This window comes from Schistocerca americana, chromosome X (genome assembly GCF_021461395.2).
Source record: "Schistocerca americana isolate TAMUIC-IGC-003095 chromosome X, iqSchAmer2.1, whole genome shotgun sequence".
In the NCBI taxonomy this organism is placed as follows: Eukaryota; Metazoa; Arthropoda; class Insecta; order Orthoptera; family Acrididae; genus Schistocerca; species Schistocerca americana.
In genome coordinates this window covers 706,682,985-706,710,968 of record NC_060130.1, presented here as the reverse complement: position 1 = coordinate 706,710,968, position 27,984 = coordinate 706,682,985, and the positions used below count along the sequence as shown (strand labels likewise).

Here is a 27,984-nt window from a genome sequence, read left to right as displayed (position 1 = left end):
TGCTTCCTTTGTGTCGTGCACCCCTGATCTATCAAGGGTGTCCTAAAAATTCTCACACGACAACGCAGGTCCAGAAATCTGCAGCCAGGACCGTTACAGAGTCGACGAAGCATTTGGCTGAGATCCTCCACTCGGCACCAAACCAAAGGACGCCGATCTCGTCTGGGAACGATGCTACAAATGTTGAGCTCTGCTTGCACCCCACGCACGAGGCTAGCAGTCTTCACCACCTCCGCCAGCCGCCTGTTTGAAATGAGGATGACCTCAGAAACGAGGCGATAGGCGCCCTTGGTGCCGACGCGAGTCATAATTTGCATACGACACACCCCGCACGCTCTGTATCCGCAGGCCAGGTCGTCTCCATATCTCGGATGAGGCCAACCGGCAGATATACCGAGCACACATTGGCTATTGGCCCTCCGAATCGAGCGATGGGAACGCATTATCACACGACACTCACCCTGTTGTGAGGGCGGATCCGCCGCGTCGGGTGCACTAACAGGTGCTTCGGAACAGAGCCAGCGAAACCTGAGGTGTCCAATGCGACGTGCCAGATTCTCCGCCACCTCTACAACCCGAGGCAGCAGGCTGAATGTGACTGACCACAGCCAAAAGCGCACTCAGCTGTTTGCGAATTGTGGCCAGCTCCTCCTGCATCCGCACACAGCATGCAAACATCCTAACCATCTTAGCAAGACTAATTGAAGAAGTAAATTATAAAAACAGACAGAATCTTAGATGTGCAACTTTCTACCCTCCTGTTGTGTCACTGATGGATGCTGACGCGTTAATGAGCTATGTAGCTGACTGTTCAGTGAGCAACTACTGAGCTACAGAGTGAATCAATTTCCACCTACAAAAACGCGAGATTAATAGCCTTAAACAGAAAAACACGCACGAAATTTAATAAATATTGTACGAAGAAAACACAGAAAACGATACACACTTAACTTACTGCTCTGTGGACTTATATCAGTCGACAGCTGGAGCCTGACTGACTGGCTCGCTATAGGAACAGACGTTTGCTTTCAAAACGAAACAAATGCGTAGCTACTGAGCTACAGATTGAATAAACTTGCACTTACAAAAACGCGAGATAAGCCTCTTAAACAGAAAAGCATGCACGAAGTTAAATAAATATAGTGTGAGTAAAACACAGAAAAAGATAAACATTTAATTTGCCGTTCTGTAGATGCATATCAGGGTACCTTGGATTCAGAACAGGACGTGCACGCGAAGCGTTATGTGCTGGATATCAATTGTGTTAGTACCACACAACTATTCTGGTTTTTAGCGGAACTTAAGCAAGAATTCGTGTGAGAAAGTTGGTGTGAGCCTTGTGTTTTAGTTTACCGTTGATGAAATAAGGGCCAATAATTGTAGTACCAAACATACCGCACCAGACAGTAACTCTCAATTGACACTGAAGTTCCATGTGTTTAAGCCATAGTGGTTTTCATTAGGCCAATAATCCAAAATTTATTGGTATTTGTCTGTTTTTTGTGAAGGAACATTCATCGGTAGAAAGAATATTTGAGAACAAATTATGGTTGAGGAGGATTTGCCGCTGTGCCTACTGGCAGAATTGTACAAGATCGTGGAAATCATTCCCATAGAATTCTTGGTGCAACTGATAAGGATGGAACTGGTGACATGTTAGAATTTGATGTACACTGGTTTTAGGAATCTCAGTCTCCTATTCAAGCTATCGTGTGCTCACGTGTACATTCATTGCAATACAGGCGAGAACGTAAAATTTGGCGGCTTCGTCTGTGCGAGTTTTACTACGATAGAGTTGGCCTGGGTTCAAACTTCCCGTTCCCTGAAGTGTCACAGCAAGAATAGAAAACATATGTCGGGAAGGTGGAATCTTGTCAGGATATCTATCTCTGTAGGATTTCTCAGCCTGAGTAGCATTACGGCTCCTTTCAACCACAAAAAAGTGAAGTAACGATGAATCTGTTTTTGATCAACTACTGTCTTTACTGTACGCAACTTGTCACTTGAGAGTACTAGATTACTGTATATGTACCCGTATTGTACACAAAAATTATTGCAGTTATTGTTCTGCCAACGTATATTCTCCATAGACGAGTACCATTTCTACCTTCTCTTCGTTAATACACATTGTACTCACGCAAAACATACAATTGAAGATGGCTGGCTGAACCATCGGTGCGCAGTTTCTTTGTGTTTTCATTTGTTTACTGTCACTTTCAGCAAGTGGAAGAGTTACGTTAACACGCACGGTATGCTAACACAGGAGAATCTCAGTCAGTTTTATGTTACAATTTTAATGTCGTCATGTTCACGTGATACGTTTCTGACCTCGTCTTGAGGAGAGGAAGCGGATTACCGAGTAAAATAATATAGGATACTATTTTAAATAAGATGTGCTGCTGTTCATATCTTCGTAACGAACGAAGTTACACGAAAGGTATTCATGTTGGTTAATGCCCACCTGTTAGCTAAACAACGTTTTCTTAATACATTTCTTTATTTTTTCACTGGATAAAAAGTTATTCGGGGTGCTACAGCTAGTCTTCGGAAAGTGAATACTGACATCAGAAAGGTTACTGGAATGGCTGTACGTCTTATATGAGAAGGACCAGAAACTAATATCGTTTCTGCGCATATCGATATTCGTTTATCATTTATTAGGACATAGTGTGCTTCATGGTCGCACCAAAGACTTTTACAGGTTAGAGTGATTTGTTTACTGTAAAATAATTAAATCTTAAATTTTTTGCCATTTGTGCTGAAATGGCCAACCAAATACCAGGGCAGGTACATATCCGGCATCGTATGTTTTTTAAGTTTTTGCAATGGTAGTAACGCAACAGTTGCTATCGAAAACGTTTGCGATGTTTATCCAAGTGCATTAGACGTCCGTACATATCAAAGGTGATTTTCTAAGATCAAATCCGGTAACTTTATCTTTACGACACGTATCGATAAGGAAGACCAACAACTCCAGACAATAGCAGAGTGGCCGCGCGGTTTGAGGCGCCATGTCACGGACTGCGCAGCTCCTTCCGCCGGAGGTTCGAGTCCTCCCTCGGGCATAGGTGTGTGTGTGTTGTTGTTAGCATGAGGTAGTTTAAGTAGTGTGTAAGTCTAGGAACCGTTGACCTCAGCAGTCATCCCTTCGGAATTCACACACATTTGAACAATAGCATGTCAACGACGGAAGTGAAAGTAAATCCGTTAAAGACAATCGGGAAATATCAAACCCTCTTAACCAAGAACATTTGAAGCAGAATGGTAAGGACAAACAAAGCTAACCGATCCACCACATGGAAATTATTGCTTCAGAGGCACAATAGAGAAGCGATTTTTGATCGCTTGCTCAATGGAGATGACACATGGGTCCTCTATGATAACCGAAAACGCCAAAGGCAGTGGTTCTCTTCGAATGAATAGCCACGAAGTGCAGCTAAGTCAGGTTTATACCCCAAAATGGCACTTTTCTGCTTTCGCTGGAGTACTCTCGGGGTCATTCATTTTGAAGTGCTGAAACCTGAGCAAGTGATTGGGTAACACTATGTTTAACTGAAAAGTACCCAGCGATTATCAACAGAAAAGGTGTTATTCTACAACAGGATAATGCAATATCACACTGTGCAAGACAAACAACCGAAAAATTGAATGAATTTGCTTAGGAGGTATCACCCCACACATCACAAACAGCCCATATTACGGCATCGGATTTCTATTTATTCCGATCGCTACAACATTTTCTATGCGAAAAAAAAAAAATGTAAATGGGGTGTTGTCCAAAATGACATTCCGAGATATTTAGCTCCAAAAATAATCTTTTTATCGATCTGGCATTGAAAACCTGCACACTAGATGGCAAAATGTTGTTGATAATTGGAGTAGTTACATCATTGATTAAAAATAAAAACTTGGTAACAATTTATTTAGAAAATTTAGTATAAAAAACGACATTACTTTCCGGTCCCCCAAATACATTCATCTGAATCGTGAGAGAGAGATTGGATTGGATTGTTTTTGGGGAAGGAGACCAGACAGCGAGGTCATCGGTCTCATCCGATTAGGAAAGGACGGGGAAGGAAGCCGGCCGTGCCCTTTGAAAGGAACCATCCCGGCATTTGCCTGGAGCGATTTAGGGAAATCACGGAAAACCTAAATCAGGATGGCCGGACGCGTGATTGAACCGTCGTCCTCCCGAATGCGAGTCCAGTGTCGTGAGAGAGAGAGCTGGAAAGCAAAATGACTGGTTACTCCTTGGGAACGTCACGAAGCAATGTGAACGTGTTTAACGTGCTCAAAATTTAGGAGGAAGATATCTTTCTGTGATGCATAAATTTTGTTTGCACGAAGTGAATAATATAGGGTTGCGTGATATCAGAATTAAAAGCTATTTTATGTATGCTCATGGCATCGAATAATCAGTTTCAGTTCGAAATATGTAGTTCAGTTGACTAATTAGATTTAACCAAATGTTGTATGTCTTGTTTGGTGCGCAGCGGCACCTGTGATTAGCCGCTTCCCGCAGTGGCCCACTCCGACGTAATCAGCTGCATGGAGTCTGGAGCAAGAAGTGATTAATTTGGCCGAGAGCCAGGCGGGGACTCCTGCTTAAAGCCGGCCGGCTGGCGGACCAACCCTTGATATGGGCGATGGGTGATCTCTTCCTGCACCGCGATACTCACTCTGCTACGTGACCAGTCACGGCTCATCCTTCTACGACGGCGTTCTACTTCTGCAGAACTTACTTTCTGCTCAACTGTTTTTAGTCCTTTTACCTTCGACATCATTCTTTCAGAATGAAATTTTCCCTCTGCGGCGGAGTATGCGCTAATCTGAAACTTGCTGGCAGATTAAAACTGTGCCGAATCGAGACCCCAATTCGAGACATTTGCCTACCACATGCCCGCAAAAGGCAAAGGTCCCGACTTCCAGTCCCGGTCCAAAATACAGTTTTAATCTGCCAGGGAGTTTTTGACATCATTTCTCTTCAACAGAAATCAGCGATTAAACAATTAGTACGGTCCTACAAATAAATCAACTATGGCAGATCTGTGGGGAATGGAAGCAATATTGAGTTCCCTGTGGTTGCAAGAGCAATAACCGTGCTGAAGTTATGCCGTACAGCTCACAAGGAAAGTTCGGAGAATTTGTGACTGTAGTTTTATGATCCAGGACAAATTACTGTGACTAAATTTCAAATTCTGAGAAGAACGTAATGGAAAATAACAGAGAGTTTAGTAACGAAATTCTGTTGGTTTACAATCTAAAGCTGATCAATTAAAGAAACTCAAGCATTTTCTTACAACGAACGAGAAACGAGAAAGGGAGGTGCTTAACTTAATGCCATTATGATTTCGAAACTATTAGAGACGAATTATAAGAAATACTCAGTATTAGACAAGAGCTTTAATGTACAGGCTGAATAGCACTGTGGAGAAGCGACAGTCCAATCTCAATCCCTTCTCAAAAACTCCTTCTCTTTCATCTCATTCGACTTTCCCTGCTACCTTAAGAATTTCTGATGTATGTTTCAGTCCACTCTGTCAAAATCATTCTCCGAAGCTACAAATGCTATAATAATCTTGAATCTATCTTCGAGACGAATCATAGGGTCGGTTTTGCTTCATGTGTTCTTACACTCGTTCGTAAATCAAACCAGTCTTCCCAGTGGCCAGCTTCGTCTTTCCATTCTGCTGTAAACTCTTTCCTGAGTGTTCCTATGATAAATGCACTGTTAAAAGGTGTAGAAACTGAGCGTTTTTGAGCGCTTGCCCATAACATACTAGGGTATGCTGAAAACTAATGCATTAGAATTTTTTACTTGAAAACTCTTAAAATCCATTAAGTAAAACAAACGTAATTAACATTCTACATCCCTTTTCTTCATGTCTACGTATTTGCAGCCCTCTGCCGCTAGAGGGCTCCTCATTGTAGCGGTTGACATGGCGGTACGTAACGAACTATATCGGTACCTGAGAAACAAAGCGCTGTAATCAAGTTCTGAATTCGAGGAATTCGTTCACACGTTGAGCAACCCCTCCTTTAGCATGGGAATGCCAGACCACACACGAGCGCTGCAACGTCAGCAAAAATCCGACGCCTTGGATTCACTGTCATCGATCACCCTCCATACGGTCCTGACTTAGCCGCATCCGATTTTCATCTGTTTCAAAAACTTAAAGAAAACCATCGACGACTTCACATGGACAAGGACGAAGCGTTGCAATCAAAGGTGAGGTTATGGTTCTGTCAACAAAGTCAAACATTCTACAATGACAGTATCAAGGAACGTTTCTCTCGTTGGGAGAAATGTGTTCGTCATCAGGGTAACTGTGTTGAGAAATAAATATGTAAACGTGAAGAATAAAGATGTAGAACGTTGATAACGTTTGTTTTATCTAAAAAGTTTTAAGAGTTTTCACACAGAAAATTCGAAGGAATTAACCTTTGCACGTGGAGTGTGTCCTGGAAGTTTGTCTGTACCTCTTTGTTACACTTTGTAGTATATAGCAGCGACCTACAACAGTGAATATGGCTGCAGATCAATAATACAAATAGATATAATTAACTGAATGAATTTTTCACTCTGCAGCGGAGTTTACGCTTACACGAAACTTCTTGGCAGATTCAAACTGCGTGCAGGACCGAGACCTACCGACTGAGCTACCTAAGCACGGCTTATGACCCGGCCCCACAGCTTAAGTTCCGTTATTATCTGGTCTCGAGATATATATATATATATATATATATATATATATATATATATATATATATATATATATATATATCGGATATAATTAACACTGAAACTAAAAGTTGTGCTAATTAAGACGAGAAATTTCAGTAGTAATGGCAAATCGGATGTTGTGGCCATCGGTCCGAACACTGGTTTAATGGACCTCTCCACGCTTGCCTATCCTGTGCAAGCCGCTTCATCTCTGTATAACGTCCATTTAAACACGTTTGATGTAGTTAAACCTTAGTTCCTCACCACAATTTTTTTGGTTGGTTGGTTTGGGGAAGGAGACCAGACAGCGAGGTCATCGGTCTCATCGGATGAGGGAAGGACGGGGAAGGAAGTCGGCCGTGCCCTTTGAAAGGAACCATCCCGGCATTTGCCTGGAGCGATTTAGGGAAATCACGGAAAACCTAAATCAGGAAGGCCGGACGCGGGATTGAACCGTCGTCCTCCCGAATGCGAGTCCAGTGTCTAACCACTGCGCCACCTCGCTCGGTCACAATTTTTTGCTTCCCCACTTATTTTCTTTAGCAAATTGACTATTCGTTGATGTCTCAGGATGTGTAGCATCACCCAGTCCCTACTTTTAGTCAAATTGTGCCATAAAGCTCAATTTTCCTTTTTTCGATTGAGTATCTCCTAATTAGTTGCTTCAATTACAGTCTAATTTTCCATATTCTTTCGTGGTGCAACATTTTAAAAGCGTCCTCCCTATTTTGATAAACTTTTGTGGGGCAGGAACGTAAATGTACGATCGGATTTACATGATTTTGACTGACGAGATGCCGTCTAATGACCAATGGCACAGCGCTGCAAATCATTTCATAAAGAGGGTGTCCCAGGGGGAATGGTCAGTATTCACAGATATTAAAGGAACGATAATTTGAAGCGAAATGATACATATGGGCATATGCCGTATTTCGAATGGTTTCCGAGATCGAATTTTCGTTGCCCCGGCTGGCCGGAGTGACCGTGCGGTTCTAGGCGCTGCAGTCTGGAGCCGAGCGACCGCCACGGTCGCAGGTTCGAATCCTGTCTCGGGCATGGATGTGTATGATGTCCTTAGGTTAGTTAGGTTTAATTAGTTCTAAGTTCTAGGCGACTGATGACCTCAGAAGTTAAGTCCCATAGTGCTCAGAGCCATATAAACCATCTTTTTCTATTTTCCCCTAGGCTGCAGCTGGTACGGAGTTTCGGATTCGGGGACGATGTGTGACGTTTTGAACAGTGCGTGTACAAACACAGTTAACTTATGCTCCTCTCTGATACACTCTCAGTCCCACGCACTGTTTCACTGACAACACACCACGGACAACTGCGCGTTGGAACTGTTGTTGTAATGCCAGAAAGACATCCAGGCCAAAGAGGTCGAAATGAACGACGTAGGTTTCCTTGGAAATAAAACGTCAAAAAGTGAAGGTGGGTACGAAACATTCGTGAGCCCCACTAGCCCAAAAATAGTGTAGATTTTTGTTCAATAACAAATCAACCATATCTTTGCATTATAGATGCTATTTGCTTTGTAAATAAAAACATCGAGTCTAAAGCACATATGTCAAGCTCGGACTGACATAATGAATATTTTTAAATGTGTGTAACGTGCCACAGCCAGTTGTTTACAATAAATATGCTACTTACCATGCAACAGCTTGTGTAACGTCCTAGAAGGGTATCGGGGACCTTGGCAAGACGAAGGGCCATTCGCTGCAGCATATGTAAATGTATATAACTGTTTCACCTTTTATCTAAAGAAATGCGGCACATTAGCACTTTTTACCACCAAAGAAACATAAAAGTGACACAAAATATTCAAATATCCTTCTGCAGTGCTAGAACTGGCGGACATGTTTCTGCTGAAGACATGTATGTAACTGGAAACGTTAGTCATCTGAAGATGTACATTAATGACCAAAACCGGTTGTGGCTATTAAATAAAAGCATTTGTTTCTGAGCCATCTTGTGGGTTACCTACATCATGGGCAGGTATGCACTCAGGGGCAAACCTATTGTTCTGTTAAGTGCTTTTCCATGTCAACCTACTGTTATGTTAATTGGTTTCCCATGTCAACCTATTGTTCTCCTTTGATTGACAGGTACTTAACCTATTGGTCTGCTAAGTTCTTTTCCATGTCACTGTACTTAACCTATTGTCCCCCACCCTCTCCCACTCCCATCCACCCTCAGGAAGGGGGTGCTGAGCCACTGTGTTAGTGTGGATTGCCTACATCAGAGCAGGTATGCACTCAGAGGCGAATCTATTGTTCTCGTTTGACTGACAGGTACTTAATGTATTGTCCTGTTAAGTGGTTTTCCATGTCACTGCACCTAAGCTATTTATCCCCCATCCCCTCAAACTCCCCTGCCCCCCTCACTGCTACAGATACACTTTCAGGTCTGAGTTATTGGAATAGCCCCTCTCACTCTTATTTATTTGGTTGACCACTTAACTGAGTTGATCAATCAGTTAACCTCTCTGGTGGGAAAGTTCCCTGCCCCTCCGCCACGCCCCCCTAGCGGGAAGTTCAAATTCTATCAGGACAATGCAACCTCTACTTACCCAAGAAAAGGGTGGAACATAATTTAGGTCACATTGATTACTTAATTAAATTGATCAATTAATTAACCTCTCTGGTGGGAAAGTGCCATGCCCTCTATGGCGGGAAGTTCAAATTTCATTAGGACAATGCAACCTCTGCTAAACTATGAAAATGATGGGGAAAAAAGGGCACCTCCACTAACCTGAATAATATGACCGCAAACTCTTCCTAGGAATTGGTGGGAAAAAGACTTAGTTGATCCATCATTTGGAGGGTATTCGATTGTAGTGTATGGAATATTGTTTAAACAATTTAGACATTGTGTGGATTATTGTATATTTAAACAATTTAGGGGATTCAAGGCATTGTATGGAATATATGTAATTGGTGGAGATGAAGGACCTCATAACAGTAAATTCAAGGGTAGACAGTTTATTTACATATAAAAAAAATCACTTTGTGGGAGTTGGATTTCTCTTACTCAACATTCCCTGCTGTCTGGAAACATGTAAGTCTTGTAAGAAGTAATTACGTGCAGCATACATGATGCATAACCTAATGTTTGGCACTGTACTCTGGGTGTAATAACCTAATTTTTGGGCATTTGTTGACACTTAACCTATTGTTCTGTTAAGTGGTTTTCCATGTCACTCCCATTCTAATATATTCTACCGCCATTGATACCAAATTAAGTAATTAGTTATGTCCTCCCAGTATTTTCTGGTACACGTTTCGAATTTCACATGGTTTTGAACGCCATTTCTGGCGCATTCATCTTTGCCACACTCGCCCTTAAACCTTTGTACTGCAATTCACATAACAATTTCGCAAATTAACCTAGTGTTCTGCACATAACTTGCTGTTCTGCTCCATATCACGCACTCACGCACTCCCTCCCATTAATTACTGTACTCAAAACACCACATTGATATAACAAATTTATGCAAATTAATTAAATTGGTATTATTCACATGTATGGAGCAGTTTTCCTTAATTCGCAGCATCATATTGGTCGGTGAAATCGATGGAATATAGCATAAACAAAAGATTGCTAATAAAGAACATCCCACCACTCGACACCCGACACTGCTGCCGGCCCCGCCGCAGCCTCTGCCGCCGCTGCGAGCCACCGCCAGACGCAAGTCAGCGTGAGGCATCGCTCCCACACCGCTGCTGGTGAAAGTTGGATCTATTTTCGTGTATAGAGTTAGAATTCTTTGAGTGTTATACTCACGTCACAAAACTCCAAGGTGCACTAATGCTGGTCCCATATGCCATGACGCATAGCAATGGTAAGGTCCAGCACCGAGAGAGATGTTCCAATGCTTGCCAGAATAGAACAGGGTGCACATGAGAGACCCATCTAACCCTGCTTAACTGCCCAGCGTGACTGTCACAACACCGCGAAATGCGCCTGCGTAGCTACAAACCTTCACAAGCGCATCTAACAAGGTTCTCAATCTTATACTAATGTCACGTGACTATGTAAAAAATAAAAAACCGAGTCGACCTCGCGTAAATTGTATTCCGTCCCAGCGACAGTTAAAGCACGCTTTCCTGATGTCTCAGCTTGTATGATGGAAATTCCTACATTAACATAACCTATTTACGAAAATAACGCTGAATAACTTCAAATAGTCATCCTCGCGGACCTAACGTGGTACCCCATCCATCACGTGTTACCCTTCCTGCTTTCAACAAACAATAATGGAACCTCCGCTATGTAGAGGCTCCTATATCCCAGCACAAAGGTTGTGAATGAATCGATCATTATGATCGGCTCTTATCAAACTGCTGTTGCTGCCGATATCGAAGTACCGTTCACCTTTTTTCCTTCTGCAGACGAGACTTTCAGCAGTTATCTTACAGAGATTGCCATATTGCACAGGCAATCAAATGTTACAAACTACCCTACATAACCAGAATGAAATTTTCACTCTACAGCGGAGTGTGCGCTGATATGAAACTTCCTGGCTGATTAAAACTGTGTGCCAGACCGAGACTCGAACTCGGGACCTTTGCCTTTCGCGGGCAAGTGCTCTACCGACTGAGCTACCCAAGCACGAGTCACGCCCCCTCCTTACAGCTTTAATTCTCTCAGTACCTGGTGTCCTACCTTCCAAAATTTACAGAAGCTCTCCTGCGAACCTTGCAAAACTAACACTCCTGAAAGAAAGGATATTGCGGACACATGGATTAGCCATTCAGGAGTGCTAGTTCTGCAAGGTTTGCAGGAGAGATTCTGTAAAGTTTGGAAGGTAGGAGACCAGGTACTGGCAGAAGTAAAGCTGTGAGGATGGGCCGTGAGTCGTGCTTGGGTAGCTCAGTCGGTAGAGCACTTGCCTGCGAAAGGCAAAGGTCCTGAGTTCGAGTCTCTACCCTACGTAACGTCAAATACGGAAAGATTACTAATCAATTACACTGCATTCCCATCGAGGACAGGAGCTTGAATATTAGAATTTGAAACTGTCCTCCAATCCATCAATATATCACAGCATACCCTACACTCGGTCAAATGCGAAAGACTCCTGCTCAATTGCACTGCTTACTCACCGAGGAACATGAATAATAGTGCGCGAAACCGATCTCCAACCAATCAATATATCACTGCGTACTGAGCCGATGTAGTAAATGTCCAATTCATATCCTGCAAAGCATGCTTTGCTTCTTCTGGTCGGTTGCAGATTAATTTGCTAACAGTGCTGCAGGGCAGGTTGGTCAACGACAGTGTGACGAGGGTCTTTCACTCTTTAATTTTACCCTAAGATGGAGAGAATGCAGTGTGACTCCCATGCACAGAGAGATAGATCGTAAATTAAACACTATTCTCGAGGTGATAGAAATATGTGAAGTGCTGTCTGCTATACTTTGATGACTTATGTGTTCGAGAATTAACACTGAATGGATGTAGTGCACAGTCATCTATCCATGTTCACAATGATACTCGCAAAGTGGAGAAGGGGTGGATTAGCTATGATACTGAAAATGGGAAACATGCTGTCACATTGTTGGTCGGTGTTGAAGTTAATGTAAAGTTGCTAAAATTGTTTGCAGTATCAACTGTGATGCTTATTATTAGAGTACATCGATGGTGTCTTTTCCATCCCATCCGTGCATTGGCACACTGTTTGTTACAACATAATGATTGACTGATATCGCTCTCTTGAGTTGGGGAAAGATTTTGGTGTATGGACAGTACCTTCTGGGGTGGATAGCACCGAAACACTGAACACATACATGAGTGCAATATAAGGAATCAGTTGAAATGGAACGCAGGGCCATCAGCTATTCCATAAGTGTGAGAGACGAGTATAAATGTAGAGACCGTGAATCATCTTCAGACTGTAGTTTGGAGACCTATGCCAACGACATAAAACTCTTCCAGTTTGCTTACGTTGTCACTGTCTTTTATTTAAAATCAGCCTATGTGTGGCGTGTTATGCTGTCTGCCGTATGAACATGATTTACACCATGGAATGTGTAGTTCCCTGCGGAAGGTCATGGATCAGAACTTCTTAATGTCAGTTTAGAGCCTGGCACCTGCCTCTAAGGCGTGGCAGAAAAACGAAATGTTTGGCTTTGTTCAAAAGTGCGTTAGAAAACTGTGCTTCAAACAACTAAACAGGACCAGAGAGAGTGTCTTTTGCGACTTAGTATAGTCTGTGGGAGACGATCATTCGCCAAGAGTACAGGTGATCAAACTTTAAAGTGGCCTCTGCAGTGGCTGTATATTTAATAGGATCGTGCCACAGAGGCAGCAGTAGCAGCAGCAGTTTGATGTGTAAATTCGGTACGGGACGGGGCATACCGTTAGGAATGCTTGGAGGGCTGCATGCTGCGCTATTCTGGGAAGCATTGCAAAACCTGTTTCTCCACACTGGACCACACCGCAGTTTTGCGTCATTGCACCAGCATCAGTGCCTATATCGGATGAAGTTAGTGGACCTTTTATAATTTGTAATTTTTCTCTGTTTGGATAGAAAATAACGATGATAGCATGTTGGACTGATTGATTTGAAGGGATGCGGATTTGCTTCGGACTGTAGTATCTGCATCTGTTTTGGATACATACCACCTTGCGCGCATTTCCACCGAATGGTCAAAACACGGTCCTGTTGCGCTAGCTCAGGTCGTTCTGTTTCTACACGGGTTGAAGAAGGGGGTGGATATGCCTTTCTCCGACTTCTGCTAAGTTCCGACTTAAATTGGAACTATCAGATGCGAAAAGCTGTTGAAATGGGGTCAGTTGCAAGATGCGTAGGGGGTGACTATAACCACGTTGGAATATTACTGTAGCAGCTAGGCTCAGGAAAGGTGACTCATTTCGAGTTATGGGAGTGCCAGAAATATGACTGAGTAGTGGTTGTAATCATTAAAGGAATTGTCAGTATGATGCAACCCAGGTATGTGCTTGAATGGAAAGACCTGTTTCCAAATCCCTGACATCATTTCTAGCAGACAGCGTATCACTAGAGATCTAAGAAACTAGTGTGCAGTTTCTTACGACCTCAATCAGCACATCGTCTACTATTACAGTTTGTGTTCCTTCTCAATCAGTCATCGCCCATAATTCAGCGGACATATTGCCGAACCTCTGACATGATATCGAGACAGAATGCGCTACAAATACTATAGAATTATCTAGCTTGGGCGGCGTGAGGGAGTCGAAAATACCGCTTACGTACCATGTTCCTTAGCCGAATCACTTTCAAATTGCTGTAATTTTATCACGAGGTTGCATCGAGCGCTAAGTGTTGGTCTGGTAATAAACATTCCTACGATCACCGTCAGGGTATTTGTCCGGAAAAAACCACCTCATTCAGAGATAATGTAGTACTGCAATTTGTAAAGCGGGTATAGCTTTTAACATGGATACTTGTGTGCACCTGTAGAACTAAGACCACTTGTTACATTAACATACAGTAGTTGTTGAGAATCTGGTTTTTTCAACATCTGGCCGTTTGAATCTCTCTTTCTACGACATAGTGGTAGCACACGCAAGAAAAACCTAAGAGACATGCCCACCCATCGTTGCTTTTCGGTCAGTATTGTTTTGCATTGTGTGGAATCATTTATTGGTCAAGTATTATAATTAGTAGTAGTGGGGGGCGCGTGATACGTTCGCATTTGAGCATCAGGCTTACAATGTATGTGTTTGTGTTCCAACATGTATAAAGGAAATGACTATGTCCAGTCATAAGGAAGGTACAGATATTTCCATTTCCAGAGCCACAGCCTTCAGCAGGGTGTATCTCCGACGCATCGCTCATTGTCGAATGCCGTTCAATTGAGACCGCGATCGTAACATTTAGTTGTAAGTACAGGGACAAAATATATATGAGACTCATTTCTTAGGACGATTGATTCTACCTGTGCATGTTTGGCCTGCAGCGCCGATGACCGGTGCGGGAATGATTCACGTTTCCCGTTAACGGCAGCAGCCGTCCGAATGCAGAGGCCTGTTGGAGTGTAGGAATGTATCTGAGTTAACTTTGCCATCCTCTAGACTACTAATACATAGTATGTGTTTGGCGGCTTCCATGATCAAGTGGAAATTTGAGAAGGTTGTGTATGGATGTGTGTTTGCGCTGGACCGTTAATCCCTCTCATGTAAATTGTTCGGTTGACTGCTTCTGCACATTTCGCGCCGTTATTTAGTTGAGAGAAGGTCGATTGTGGGGTTTGCATCTAGCATGTGGAAGACACGTTTGACGGGTCTCTAGAGATTAGAAACACCTTAGTTGACCTTGTAAATTATAGGCATGATTTCGAGTCTGTTACATCACCGAGATCGAAATTCGTGGAAGGAAATATCAATTTTCGTCTGCTTGCTTCTAGTTACTCTGCGGTCTAGATACGCTCCACCTAGCTTAAGTTTCGGGTTTGTATAGAAATAATTCCCAGTCTATATATTCGGAGTTATGCTGCGTGAGCGATCGGCAGAATGCTGCCTAGTGCCTGATATCGAGTTTACCACGAAAATGGTGTAATATTATAGTGAACCATGCGAAAATACGTGTGTTCTTGTAATCCCCGAATCTGGAGATGTGTATAGAAGAGCGAGCAAGCAAGGAAGCATGTTCGGAGCAGAAACATTAACGTGTTTGTGCCGATGGGAAATGATCCCGTATTTGTAGAACAGTTCTGTGAGTGACTTCGGTCCGCTGAGGGTAGTCTGATCATGCGTTGTTGTTAGATGACTTGTGATCGTCGGCTGCGGAAAAATAACTAGTGTTGTGAGGGGTATACAGGGTGTTACAAAGAGGTACGGCCGAACTTCCAGGAAACATTCCTCACACACAAAGAAAGAAAATATGTTATGTGGACATGCGTCCGGAAACGCTTACTTTCCATGTTAGAGCTCATTTTACCACTTCTCTTCAAATAACATTAATCGTGGAATGGAAACACACAGCAACAGAACGTACCAGCCTGACTTCGAACACTTTGTTACAGGAAATGTTCAAAATGTCCTCTCTTAGCGAGGATACATGCAACCACCCTCCGTCGCATGGAATCAAATGGTTCTGAGCACTATGGGACTCAACTGCTGTGGTCATAAGTCCCCTAGAACGTAGAACTACTTAAACCTAACTAACCTAAGGACAGCACACACATCCATGCCCGAGGCAGGATTCGAACCTGCGACCGTAGCGGTCGTGCGGTTCCAGACTGTAGCGCCTTTAACCGCTCGGCCACTCCGGCCGGCGTCGCATGGAATCCCTGATGCGCTGATGCATCCCTGGAGAATGGCGTATTGTATCACAGTCGTCCACAATACGAGCACAAAGCGTCTCTACATTTGGTTGGTACCGGGGTTGCGTAGACAAGAGCTTTCAAATGCCCCCATAAATGAAAGTCAAGAGGGTTGAGATCAGGAGAGTGTGGAGGCCATGAATTTGGTCTGCCTCTACCAATCCATCTGTTGTTGAGAAGCGTACGAACACTTAGACTGAAATGTGCAGGAGCTCCATCGCGCATGAACCACATGTTGTGTCGTACTTGTAAAGGCACATGTTCTAGCAGCACAGGTAGAGTATCCCGTATGAAATCATGGCGGTGAATCGAGGAAGTACAGTACACACTGACGAAACTAAAATGAGCTCTGACATGGAAATTAAGCGTTTCCGGACACATATCCACTTAATATCTTTTCTTTATTTGTGTGTGAGGAATGTTTCCTGAAAGTTTGTAACGCCCTGTATATACGGTACTGTCTGTATTCACAGTATATGTTCAAATGATGTAAAAGGGATGCTTTTGTTTGGCCCAGGATACGAATTGTACGTTTACTACATCAATACGGTACGCTGTGATGTAATGATGGGTTGTAGGTTGGTTTCACGTCCTAATATTCAAGCTCCTGTCCTCAAAAATGGTTCAAATGGCTCTGAGCACTATGGGACTTAACATCTATGGTCATCAGTCCCCTAGAACTTAGAACTACTTAAACCTAACTAACCTAAGGACATCACACAACACCCAGCCATCACGAGGCAGAGAAAATCCCTGACCCCGCCTGGAATCGAACCCGGGAACCCGGGCATGGGAAGCGAGAACGCTACCGCACGTCCTGTCCTCGGTGGGAGAGCAGTGTAATTGAGTAGGCGTGTTTCTGTATTTGACGTTATGTAGGTTAGTTTGTAGGAATTAATTCCCAGTGCAATATGAAGATATGTGTAAAATAACGACTGAAAGTCTCGTCTGCAGAAGGAAAAAAGGCGGACGGTGCCTCGATACCGGCGGCAACAGTAATTCGATAAGAGCCAATCATAATGCTCGATTCACTCGCATCCTTTGTTCTGGGATATAGGAGCCTCCACACAGCGGAGGGAACGTTTGTGTGTGTTGAAACTAGGAAGGGTAACACGTGATGGACTGGGTACCACGTTAGGTCCGCGAGGATGACTGCATTCGACGTTATTCTGCGTTATTTTCGTAAACAGATTCTGTTAGGGCGAGAATTTCCATGTATACAAGCGGAGACATCAAGAAAGCAAGCGTTTACTATTTCTGGTATGCTATACAATTCCCTCGAGGTCGACTCGGTTCTTATTTTTTACATAGTCATGTGACATCAGTATAAGATTGAGAACCTTGTTAGATGCGCTTGTGAAGGTTTGTAGCTACACGAGCGCACTTCGCGGCGTTGCGTCAGACACGCTGGGCAGTTAAGCAGGGTTAGACGCGTCTCTCATGTACACCCTGTTCTATTCTGGGAAGCATTGGAGCATCTCTCTCGGTGCTGGACCTTACCACGCTATGCGCCGTCGTGTATGCGACCAGTGTGAGGGCGACTTGGAGTTCTGTGACGTCAGTATAACACTCGAAGGATTCTAATTCTATACACTAAAATAGACCCAAATTTCACCTGCAGCGGTGTGAGAGTGATGGCTTGCGCTGGCTTGCATCTGGCGAAGGTTCGCGGCGGCGGCGGCAGTAGCGGCGTCGGGCATAGAGTGGTGCGATGTGTTTTTTATTGGCAACCCTTTGTTTAAGCTATAGTCCATCGATTTCACCAACCAATAGGATGCTGCGAATTAAGAAAACCTACTCCATACATATGAAGAATGCCGCTTTATTTAATTGGCATAAATTCCTTATATCAATGTAGTGTTAGGGAATGCGTGAGTGGGTGATATGGAGCAAAACAACAGGTTAAGTGCAGAACAATAGGTTAATTTGCATAATTTCTAGGTAAAACGCAGTTCGAAAGTTTAAGGGTGTGTGTGGCAAAGATGAATGCGCCAGAAATGGCGTTCAAAATCATGTGAAATTCGAAACGTGTACCAGAAAATAGTGGGTGGACATAACTAATTACTTAATTTTTTATCAATGGCGGTAGAATATATTAGAATGGGAGTGACATGGAAAACCACTTAACAGAACACTAGGTTAACTGCTGACAAAGGTCCAAACATTAGGTTAAGATACCCAGAGTACAGTGCTGATAATTAGGTTATGCATCATGTTTGCTCCATAGGATTACTTCTTACAAGACCTATGTGTTTCCAGACAGCAGGGAATGATGAACAAGAGTAATCCAACCCCCACAAATTCATTTTTCTTTTTTAATAAATAAACAGTATACCCTTGAATTTCCTGTTATGAGAGCCTTCCTCTACACCAATTTCCATATATTCCACACAATGCCTTGAATCCCCTAAATTGTTTAAATAAATAATATTCCACACAATGTCTAAATTTTTTAAACACTATTCCATACACTACAATCGAATACCCTCCAAATGATGGATCAACTGAGTCTTTTTCCCACCAATTCCTAGTGAGAGGTGGCGGTCAGATGACTTAAGTTAGTGAAGGTGCCCTTTTTCCCTCATTTCCTTAGGTTAGTAGAGGTGGCATTGTCCTGATGGAATTTGAACTTCCTGCCAGGGTGGGCATGGCAGAGGGGCACAGCACTTTCCCACCAGAGAGGTCAACTAATTGATCAATGTAATTAAGTAGTCAATCTAATAGACAAGAATGAGAGGGGATTTTCCAATAACTCAGACCTGAATGTATACCTGCAGCAGTGAGGGGCGCAGGGGGATTGGAAGGGGTGGGGGGGGGGGGGGAATAGGTTAAGTGCAGTGACATGGAAAACCACTCAACAGGACAATAAGTTAAGTACCTGCCAACCAAAGGAGAACAATAGGTTCTCCCCTGAGTGCATACCTGCTCCTGATGTAGGCAACCCACACTAAAAAAAAAAATGCACCAGCATCCCCTTCCTTAGGTGGGAGGCTAGTGGGAGTGGGTGGGGGCAATAGGTTAAGTTCAGCAACATAGAAAACCACTTAGCAGAACAATAGGTTAAGTACCTGGCAATCAAAGGAGAACAGTAGGTTGACATGGAAAAGCCCTTAACACAACAATAGGTTTGCCTCTGAGCGCTTACCTGCCCCTGATGTAGGCAGCCCACAAGATGGCTTAGAATCTGTCTGCTCCCGTCTCCACCCCACCATACGACTCTGTCATAGTACTGTGTAATATACTACAAATGTTTACAACTTCGAGCCAATTTTCCAACGTTAATAATAAATAAAAGTGAAATAACTAAAGAGCGCTCAGGCACTCATTAAAGTAATAATAAACAGTACATATTTAAAACGAACAACATCTTATAAAGTATTACACTAGCGCGAATTATTACACAAACACGAATTAATTTTGTTACTAATCTAAAGACACAAGTACTCTGCACATTTTAATAGTAAAAGCTGTCCTTTAAGTTTTGAAGTTAAAGTAATTTACTTCCCTTGCTGATGTGTGCGCAATAAATGATTGTATGATGGTAGTGCTGACTTAAATTCAGATGGTTTTGGCGCGAGTTTCATGCGGATCTGCCATGCAGCCGCAGATTTCTGCCTCTATACTGCCCCAGCGACTTGACCGCTACTAATGGCTTTTCTGAGCAAGTCTGGAAAACAGCAGACCTTTCAATTCTCCGAACTGGAAATTCCGCATACCGTTTACCAATACAGAGAACGTCCAGTCCCGCAAATTTCTCCTCGAGTTCTCCACGCCCGGCTGCGTAGTCACGGCCTTTCATTATTGTACATTAAATGCATTCCTTTTGGTGTTCCTCGCCGTAATTTAGGAAACACTCCAAGCCCCATACGCACAAGTTTTGCAGAGACTGCGTATCCTGGCCCTTTAGACTTTCATTCACGACACTGAAATTACATGTCCACACAAATAAAAACACAGGTGATCATTTTGTAACCTTTCGGCGTATGTTCTTTTCGTGCCTGAACCATGCATTGTCCACCTTTTGTTTCAGTATAAGGCTACACTTCAGACAATTACTCCCAGAAAAGCCTTCCTGCCATTTAAATTTCTGTTAGATACTAAAATATTTCTCTTTTATGGAAACACATTTCTTGCTACCCTGATTTTATATTTTATATTCTCTCTTATTCGGAACATTGCACTAGCACTCGCGTGAACGATGGATCCTAGTCCGGCCATTCAGATTTAGGTTTTCCACGATCTCCAAAAATTGGAGAAGGCAAATTCTGGGATGGATCCCTTGAAAGGGCACGATCGATGTCCTTCAAAAATGGTTCAAATGGCTCTGAGCACTATGGGACTCAACTGCTGAGGTCATTAATCCCCTAGAACTTAGAAGTAGTTAAACCTAACTAACCTAAGGACATCACAAACATCCATGCCAGAGGCAGGATTCGAACCTGCGACCGTAGCGGTCTTGCGGTTCCAGACTGCAGCGCCTTTAACCGCACTCGATGTCCTTCCCCATACTTCCTTAATTCTATCTTGTGTTTCATCTCTAATGACGTCACTATCGGCGGAAAGTTGAATTCTAATCTTCCTTCCTTCCTGTTACCTCAGCCATCGTCATTTGTTCGCTACCTAAATAACAAATCTTATTTACACCTTTTAGTATCTCATTTCCTATGAAGGTCTCAGATCTAAAATTCTGTTTTCTGTGACGAATTAGAGTTGCTGAAAGATGTCACCCATTAACCAATACGCTGCTTAGAATCGCAGTCCCTTGCATAGACATTCAACGACAGGAAGTGAAAGGTGATAAAGTTTTTATAAAAAGAAGGACATACGTGACTTGAAAATTCACTCAGAATCATTTGATTTAATTGGATTACACTCCACTATCTTTGTGTTATTATTTTGATGTTCATGTTATAATTTAGTTTCAAGAAACTATCCACTTTTTCAAATGCACTTCCAAGTCCTTTCCCATATCTGACAGAATGACGTCATCTCCATGAACCTGAATTCCCGTTCCAGATATTTCCTTGGTTACGTTTACTATTTGCTCAATGCACAGAATTCACAACATGGGTTGCGGTATACAACTCATTTCATTCCCTGATTTCTCGCCCTTTCATGTCCCTCCGCCCTTGTAACTGGGGCCTGGTTTTTCTAAGTTGTAGATAACCTTCTACAACCTGTGTTTATACGTCCTACCTTGAGATTTTCAAAGAAAGTTTTCTAGTTAACATTGTATAGATATACCTATAAATTTTCAAAGTGCTATGAAGGTGGATGCGACTTTTTTCAGTCTTCTAAGAGGAGTCATAGGAACGGTTTTACTATGCACGCTTCTAATTTATTCAGAGAATCGAACTGATCTTCCCAAAAGTAGGCTGCTGCCAGTCTTCCCAACCTTCGGTAAGAAATTCGTGTTAGCATTTTGTAACTATTATTTATTAAACTAACGGTTTTGTGATATTAATACGTGTCATACACGCCTTCTTTGAAACTGGGGTCTTTACATTGTCCCATACTTCTGCGAGTATTTCGCCTGTCCCATACATGTTGCACATCAGAAGGAATTTTTTGTCAAGGTTAGTTCACCGAAGGATCTAAGTGGGGATAGCTACTTTAGGTGCCTGTATCGACTTAGGTCTCAGGTCTTTTGGAGCTAGGTCAAATTCTTCTCGCAATTTCATGTCTCCCATTTCGTCTTTATCTACTTCCTTTCCCCTTCACATGATATTCTATTTAGGTTCGTTTCTTTCTTATATCTCTTATATATATTCGCAATTTCGTTTTTGCAATGTGTTTATAGAGTCACCCCAAACAAATGCTGTTCATTACGTCTTTCATGCGACGCTCAGCGTCGATGTACAGCGTCGGTTTGTTTCCCGTAACAAAAAACTGATTTTTGAAGCGGTATTTTACGTGCCCTTTCGACAGAGCGGTCCCAGATAAGTCTGTTGCAGATGTTTATTGTATCGACATATATTAAGACGGACAGTAAAATAGGAAGGATAGCTGATGCTTCAGCAGCGACAACACCACCATTGCCCTCGCCAGCTCCTACATGCATGCAGCAGAGTTGCACAGTCGCTTAACCTTTGAATTCAGACTGGTCCACATGCACCAATTTACAGTATTATGTGACATCAGAGGCAAAATGGCTGAAATTTTGTATCCAGAAGTAGGTCGCACTGGCTTACTTAAAAGATGGAGCTCTATGAAGGTCTCAGAACTAAAATTTTGTTTTCTGTGACGAATTAGAGTTGCTGAATGATTTCAACCCAGTAATCACTACGCAGCTTAGAAAGTCCCTTGCTTAGACATTCAACGACAGGATGTGAAAGATGATAAAAGTGTTTCTACGTTTTTAAGAAAAGTAGGACATATCGGACTTGAAAACATTTTGACGAGAGCTCTGTTTGCGGAACTGATTCATTCTGAATAGAGTAAATGAGGGACTGGTACTGCTTAATTTTACATAATCCCATATATGATCACATGTGGCCGGTTTTTGATAACTTTTCTGGTGTATGGGGACCCGTCAGCTTATTCCTGGTATCACTGGAGCGTTCTATGTTGTTTTATGCTATTTCATAACTGACGTCCGCTAAACAGCGAAAAATAGTTGACTGTGAACGCTGGGTCGTTCAATTCTCTTTACTGATCAGAACATTATTTGCTTGTATTGCACCAGATGATGCAACTAGAATGCTGCGGATTCGGTCGTGATTATAAACGAATCGGTTTTATCTTAAAAATAGTATATCCAAACTGTGGCTGCCCTCAATGCAAAGTCTCCTGAAGAGAGTAACTTTTGAACACTTCTAAGACCTTTGTACATTCATTGAATTATTACAATAAAGTCAATATAAAAGAGCCTGAATACAGTACAAGGGCATAACGAAACAGAAATCAGCACATACCGCCATACTTAAAAAAAATAATTGCCTTGATTTTCACAGACTAGTGAGGTTTCTCATATACAATAATACAGGAAACTATTTTACAAGGATATTCTAAAGTCATTTCTCTCAAAGTCATATTTTCTGATTTACTCTATTTATTCACCCATGTTGTCAGTTGCGTGCTTGACTGAGATTTGAAGTCGAAACTTTGAATCCGACCTTATGGGAGCCGCACTGCCCAAGAGAACCAAGAGTTCAGTTTCAGCTTCCTGTCTGCCACAGAGTCTGTCATGATCTGTCATGAAGTTTCATTTTACATGTAAAAGCAATTTGCATGACTGTACGTTGTTACACCTTTGTTTATTAGGAGGCTAACACATTTTTTTAATATTTTTATTTTGCTTAATACAGTAAGTACAAATCTGTTCTACATCCAACACGGTAATGATTGCCTGTGTACCAACTGTTTTCTCACGTTACTGAAATACATTTATGCAGATGTACCCTCCTGAACCATTTATTCGCATAACCAATCATCACTTTTGTCACAGCCATGCCGGTAAAAGAGCACTATCCTTAGCCGATTCCAACGAAGTCTTTGGTATGCCGTTTCACATTTTTCTAACTAATCGATGTGATCCTCGTGCAGTGGTTCCCATTCTGTGCCGGAGCGCCTGCTGGAATCCTGCCAGCATACACAGATAGCTGTGCCAGTCGATCTCTCTCTCAATTGGCACAAGTCAGGGTCCATAATAGCCGTGTCACGTGAACGTTACAAGCCTCCGGCCGAGTGTGAGTGCGCTCCAGTTGGGTTAATTGGAGAAATCTCATGATCAAGATAGGAAGCCTTAAGATTTACGGAATATGTCATGGAATGCCTGAAAACTGCATGTATATTCAGCCAAGCAAAAGATTTCTTCATGTATGATATTACATAATTAAAAACGCGTTGCTGAAATGCGTTACTGCCAATGCAAACTAGATGTTTCGTAGGCGTTCATATTTAAGCAAGCAGGAAAAATACGACTCCTTACGGTGGAAGAAGAAGTATGTAGCATAGCATCAAAGTCAGAGGCACACAACGCGCACTTTTAAATCGTGTCCCCTCGCTTGCAGATAGCGAGCTCCAGTTGGAAAAGTTGGGTACTTCCCGATTATTCAGCATCAGTTTTTGCCACCAGCTCGCAGAGGAAATCAAAATATTTCCACTCGTTCATAGAGAAAGTAGACGAAGTAATCCTTAGCTGTCTGACTCACACTGAGCCAATGTGTGGCTTCCGACTCATCAGACGTGCTGTTTCCTAGAGCGCACACAATAAGAATGAGGTCCTGTGTCATCATTCAATCACATCGACTTTTGTGTTGCTTCTACGTTGCCGTGTTCATGTGCTGGGAAGCAAACTGACTTAACAAATAAGGTCCAATACTAGTATTATTTAAGTGACATGATATAACTCTACATCCTTGTAAGTTACTTAGTTTTAGTGTGGTTTCCTTTAAGCGACCAATAGGTTGATATGATCCTTGAGGTCACGCACTACTCCTACTTCCTTTTTGCTAAGCTGGTTTATTTTATTATCTACAGCCACTTTTCCGATTACCAGACGAAATACGACACGTTCATACTGCATTTGCATCAGGTGAAGCAACAGGTAAAAACATGTCAATATCCCTGGAATTACGGTTCTCTGACATTTGGAGTTACGATATCCTCCAACTTTTTTCTGCCATATGCTGGTAATATTTTGGTATGACGTGCTCAAAAATGAAGACGTAATATCAGTGCCGTGGCATATGCCATCCCTGGCGCATGCATTCTCCTGAGCATGTATGGTGTTCACTTGCAATAGCTTTTGTAACTAGACCGTCATATCTCGCAACTGCCTTACGAGGGGACCATCAGACATGTTAATAATGGATTTTGATGTGTCGTAGGCATGTTGTAGAGAGACTTGTCCTGAGTACCTGACTAGCGGTCTCTACGTTGAAGTTTCATGCGTACCCATCATAACTATAACGTTAACCGCGTTTGACCAAAGCTGCGCAGCGCAGGTGCTAATGTACACGCTTACCACGCTGACAGAACGAGTTCAAACACTCCATCTGTATTTTTATCTCCGTTTCATTTTGCAGAATATCATTATACAGTATATGTCGAACAACATTATTCATAAATAGTCATTTTCGACGTAGTAATGTCATTAACATACACTGATGGAAAAAACAATCAAAACACCAAAAAGGACTTGTACGATATAGGCCGGCCGGAGTGGCCGAGCGGTTCTAGGCGCTTCAGTCTCGAACCGCGCGACCGCTACGGTCGCAGGTTCGAATCCTGCCTCGGGCATGGATGTGTGTGTTGTCCTTAGGTTAGTTAGGTTTAAGTAGTTCTAAGTTCTAGGGGACTGATGACCACAGATGTTAAGTCCCATAGTGCTCAGAGCCATTTGAACCATTTTTTGTACGATATAAACGAAAGCTGGTAGGCGTGTTTTTACATCTGAAAGATGTCTATTCATGCTTCGTACCAGTCAAATAAGATTGGCACTAGTAGCCATTACGAGGATGCAAATCAGGTTTGCTTCAAATACACATTGTAATGGTCATGAGCGTTAGTAACTTTTCAGACTCGACGCGGTGAGTTGATGCCAATCAAAAATGCTTTTAAGGCTTTACCGAACGTGGAAATGTAGCAGTGCTACAAGAAGCTGGAGGTTCCTTCTCCGAAACTGCATTAAAACTTGTCAGGAATGAAGTCACTGTATATGATTGCTGATAACGGTGATCACGTGAATGTGCGGGAGCAGTAAGACCAGTCTCCGCACGGCCACGTGGCACTGCCGAGAGAGAAGTTAATTGTGTTCGGTGTATGGCTCTGGAGCACGTTACTGCATCTGCAGCAGCAATTAGAGCAGCAGTTGGCACCACAACGACACAATGAACTGTTATAAATAGCATACTTAAAGACCTGCTCCAATCCCAGCGCCCTATAACGTGCATTTCAACTGACACCAAACCACCGGCCGTTGCGACTTCAGTGGTATCAATCGAGAGCTCAGTGTACAGCAGGATGGACGTCTGTTTCTTTTTCTGATTAAAGCTGATCCTGCCTCGGTGCTAGTGATGGCAGTGTGTTGGTTAGAAGGAGACCAATTAAGGGCTCACACCCTACCCGTCTGTGTGCTAGTCGCACTGGATCCACACCTGGATTGATGGTCTGGAGTGCGATTGCAAATGGCAACAGGAGCACTCTCGTGGTTATCCCACGATTTCTGATGGCCAATACGCACATCAATCCGGTGATTCGACCTGTTGTGGTGCCACTGATGAACAGTAGTCAAAGGAGTGTTTTCCAACAGGATAACGGTCGCCCACACATCGCTGTTGTAACCCAACAAGTTTTACAGAGTGCCGACATGTTGCCTTGGCCCGCTCGATCACCAATCTATCTCCAATCGAGCACCTATGGGACATCATCGGCCAACAACTCCATCATCTACAACTAGCGGTAATCGTCTTTGTATTGACCAACAAAATGCAACTATATACCAAAAACTGTGATCCAGCACCTGTCCAGCACAATGCATGCATGTTTGTATGCTTTCATTCAATGTTCTATGGGTTACTAATGTACCAGTATTCCATATTTGCAATGGCTTACCTCTCGCTTATATTAACCTGTGATCTTACAATGTTTATCACCTAAATATTTTGCATTGACTAATGTATTCCCAACAGATAATTGCTACATATTAATTTTTTGCGTGTTGCAATCTTTTTCTGTCAGTTGCTTCAAATGTGTATTCAGTTTGTAGTTCGTAGGTGAAATTCCAAATATCTGGACAGCTCGAAACAGTTCACAACGATGGATGAATTATTACCAGCTGCAGAAGGATTCCAGATACAGACGAACGTACTCACCCTTAATTTTGACCTCGATTATGTATTTCAAAACTCTCAAACTGGGTGCCAGTACCAATCGATGTACAACAAATCCCTTGCGAAAAATGGAGCGAAATGTGATTTGAACAAGATTAGACGTTCCCCCACAACACAGTACACTATAATTGCGTCAGGAAAGTAGTCATTTACGTTTTGCTATGTATGCTAGGACTATACGAGAAATTTGATAGGGTTCTTGAAAGAAGAAATGACAAGTAGACCCATAAATTTAGAAATGTAATTGTAACCTGCACGAGATCAAGGAGGTTCATGAAAGTGCTGTACGAATAGTTTATAAAATCATTCACTCTTCCGTACGTGGGACAAGAAAAATATCTTCACATTATTGATTCCTGGGAGGTGGCACACTGATCAGACACTTTACATTCATATCTTTGTGTGTGAAAGACAAGCACGCACTTGCACCGTAAAGCTTATCCCACCCGAATGCACTTCAGTTTACCAACATTGTGATGTTCGTTTTTACAGGCAAGTTAAAACGAAAGGAATTGAAGATACTCCCGAGTTGCTAAAGGCTAATACAGAAATCGCTGCGAGGGAAGATCTGATAAAAAAATATTCCTTGCTTCTGCATAAATTTCGTGCACCTGTTTCGAGAGGAATGATCAAAAATACGTGGTTTGCATCTGAAATGATCGAACAAAGAAATGCCTTTTAAAATTTAAACGACCTGTGTTTTCTGACATCGCTTCTCAAAAATCCATGTGCTTGACAGATAGTAGCTTTTGTTAAATGTCATAGTGCTCTACAAACTTCTGCTTCTGTTCTGTTTTAGCACAGCAAGCGGTAAAGAGTAACATGGTTACGTACTTTACTCTGTAACAAACGGAATCCATATTTGAAGAAAGTTTGCTGTTTTGATTTATTAACGAAATTACTATGGTGAAAATGACTACATCTGAATAATTTTGCATGACAAATAAACTATTTAATGACATTCTGTACGATGAAATTGAAAAATAATAGTACACAGGTGGGATTTAATCCCGTACGGCCACGCACTTTACCGCTGTGCTACGCTCGCTCGATCAAATATGATAAACGTTACGGATGTAGAAGGTACATGTAAAACTAAAACATCGATTCTCTCGCAAAC

General features: G+C 42.5%; 1 protein-coding gene across 1 annotated transcript in view; it reads right to left on the bottom strand.

Annotated features, from left to right (window-relative positions):
• The window catches only part of LOC124556264, a 457,762-nt gene that overhangs the window by 358,041 nt on the left and 71,737 nt on the right, over positions 1-27,984 (bottom strand). The window lies entirely within an intron of this gene.